At 37.6% G+C, this 2,972-nt stretch overlaps 1 pseudogene; it reads right to left on the bottom strand.

Annotated features, from left to right (window-relative positions):
- Positions 1 to 348: 348 nt before the first annotated feature.
- Positions 349 to 1,637, bottom strand: LOC107286954 (annotated as a pseudogene).
- Between the last annotated feature and the right edge of the window lie 1,335 nt (positions 1,638 to 2,972).

The following is a 2,972-nucleotide window of genomic DNA, read 5'->3' as shown; positions in this document are numbered from 1 at the left end:
GCTGCTTTAACATATGAAAATAGGATCTTGGTTTAAAAAACATTCACACAGGTAAAAGGGCTTTTAACAGAATATCTGAAAAGAGTTTCCAAAAATCTTCCCAGGAATCTTGACTTCTATTCTGTGATCCACTGGAGTTACTAATTTTGTGCAATCCCATGATTTGCTGATAAGAGTGAACAATTTTATTTGGAAAGTATGCTGATTACCCTGATCAAAGCCCAATATTCATCCTTTAGCCCCTGGTTATCTGCCTTCAGGTCTGATAGCATCATGAGTTCTTCCCTTTCATATATTTGCCTTTTCAGAGTTATTCACTTCCCTTTTTCCATTTCTTACAGAGACTGATCAACACATTTTTTGTCTCTGGGTTGCCTTCTCCAATTTCAGCTTAATACGGATAATTAATCCGTATCATGCAGTTGTGCATTCAGTTTTTCATTTTGAGCTATAATCTTTCATAAAGTTTTTAAAAATCAGTTGTATCTTATTTTTCTAGTTTACTGGCATATAATTTGTGATTTTCCAAGTAACTGTAACCGGGTCATCCTACTACTGAATCATAACAATCTCCAGATGACCCTGTGTCATATCTTGAATGACTGTCACTCCGCGTTCTTTTTTATTAGTTTCCTCTTCTGGAATTAGACAAATGTTCTTGTTTCATCACTATCCTAAGTCCAAAAACAAGTTCCAGTTGATCTTTGTTTTTCTCACAGTGCCTTCTTTCATTTAACTTTTCTTTTTCCTCTTTCTTGTCTGTTTCTCTCTCGTTTTCTTTTGCTGCACTTCTTGAGTAAGCAGAAGTTGTATCTATAGCTGTTTGACCTATTCATTTGGCTTGAAGAATTAGAAGATGTGGCTACTGAAGAAATTGATGAAGTAATTGAAGATGTAGTTCTATAACTCTGATAAGTTCACACATATCTTTATCATCCTTAGTTTCTGATTCTTTCTTTTCCATTTGTTTTCCTTTGTCTTGTTTTTCTTTTCCTTCCTATTCCTTTTCTTCATTCTCTTGTTCTCTAAATCATATAATCCAACTTCTATCAATTTTTTTTCCAGCTTCCTGTGTACATGGGTTACACACGGTGTGGATGTTCTGGATTGCCTTGTTTGTCTTGATCTAGCTTTTGTTTGATATTCCGATTCATCTTCCTGAACTGAAATGAGGTATGACCTGTGCCTTTCCCTGACTTTTGAAGATGACACAGTACTGCTGGTAGTTGTAGACAAGGCAGTTGTAGTACTCACAGTATTTACAGCTGATGGTGTAACAGGAGCAGTCAGTGTTGTAGAAACATTGTCTTTCTCAGCTCTTAAACAATTTGAGATGCTGCTTTGCATGGCTGATGCTGCTGAACCTGTTGTGGCCTTTGAAGGAGAATTTGTCCTAGAAAGCAGATTTTTCTGAACACCAGTCACAGAGATGATGTGGATGTAATGTTTGGAATACTAGAATTAGTCAAGTCATCTTTTCTTTTATGATAGCTTGAATTAAGTGATGAAGTTCCTTCATTTAATAGTCTTATATATGTGTCTTATTCCCATTTTCTTCTAGTATAAGATCCACTGCCATGTATTATACTGGCTTAAGAATTCCTATTTTCTTACTCTTCAGATTCAGAGTCAGACATATTGATATTGTAAGTGCCATATGCACATTGTTGTTTTGGTTTCTTTCTTCTTGTCTTTGTTGTCTACTGAAGAGGACAATCTAGGGCAGGGGTGTCAAATCGATTGCATCGCGGGCCATATTGTGATATATCGGGACTTGTTTTGCCCTTGCAGGGCTGGGGTGGACGTGGCCTATACGGGCCACATATGGCCTGCGGGCCGTGTGTTTGACATGCCTGATTAGGGCTTGAAGCTGAATGCGTAACTCAGTTCAATCTTTTTCTTTCTGAAATTGGTTTGCTAGCTGTAATCTTCGTCAGAAGCCTGTAATTTTTATTTATTTTTATTTTATTTATTTATTTATATCCCAACTTTATTATTTTTACAAGTAACCCAAGGTGGTGAACATATCCAACACATCTCCCTCCTCCTATTCCCCCACAATAAAAACCCTATGAGATGGGTTGGGCTGAGAGAGAGTGATTGGCCCAAGGTCACCCAGCTGGCTTTCATGGCTAAGATGGGACTTGAATTCACGGTCTCCCACTTTCTAGCATGGTGGCTCAACCACCAATCTTTCAAAAACCTAATCTCCAAGAAGCAGGAGATTTATCTTTTTGTTCTTTGGGAGAAAATTTAGTTGAAGTTGGAACTTTTATATATTTAGAGAGAAAGGGACCATCACACGGCCCCTACTTTATGGGTTATAGAAATTGAATGAATGAATGAATGAACTATAAAAACCATATAATCACAGGCATCATAGAAGTATAATCCACCCTAGGTATCTGATCTGTTTACTCCTTAGTCTCCATCAGAAAAAAAATCTAGATTCTAAATGTTTTGAGAATTCACATGAAGATCTTATTTCAGGTGACAAGGAATTCCACAGGAAGAAAGTTAACAGGTGAGAATGCCCACTTTTGAGTCTCTTCCATGGGATCTCAGAAGAGATAGAGACTGTTATCATGCACTTTTTGCCAATAGAACTTGTGTGATCAGATTCTATCTGGTGTAAGTGTTTTTTCAATTAAGCAGGTCTCAAACCATGTAGGTATCATCAGCACTTTGAATTGCATCTAGAAACACTAGCAATCAATGCTGCAGGACAAACATGTGATAGTATTGGGATATTTCCATTAATATGCAGGTCACTGCATTTTTGCACTGATTGCAGTTCCTGGATGGTCTTCAAGGGCAGTCTTAAGTATAGCAATTAATAGTAGTAGAAACATGAGATGAAAAGGGTATGAATGGCTGTTGTTGCTACCTTCCATTCCAGGTCACCAAGCAAAGCTGTACAGTGACTTTCCTGGCCATAGCTTCCACTCCCTTTCTAGAGGGTTCCACAGTAC

Source organism: Protobothrops mucrosquamatus, unplaced genomic scaffold (assembly GCF_001527695.2).
Source record: "Protobothrops mucrosquamatus isolate PMUCROS unplaced genomic scaffold, P.Mucros_1.0 scaffold341, whole genome shotgun sequence".
NCBI classification, from domain to species: Eukaryota; Metazoa; Chordata; class Lepidosauria; order Squamata; family Viperidae; genus Protobothrops; species Protobothrops mucrosquamatus.
This window is presented reverse-complemented; position numbering and strand designations above follow the sequence as displayed.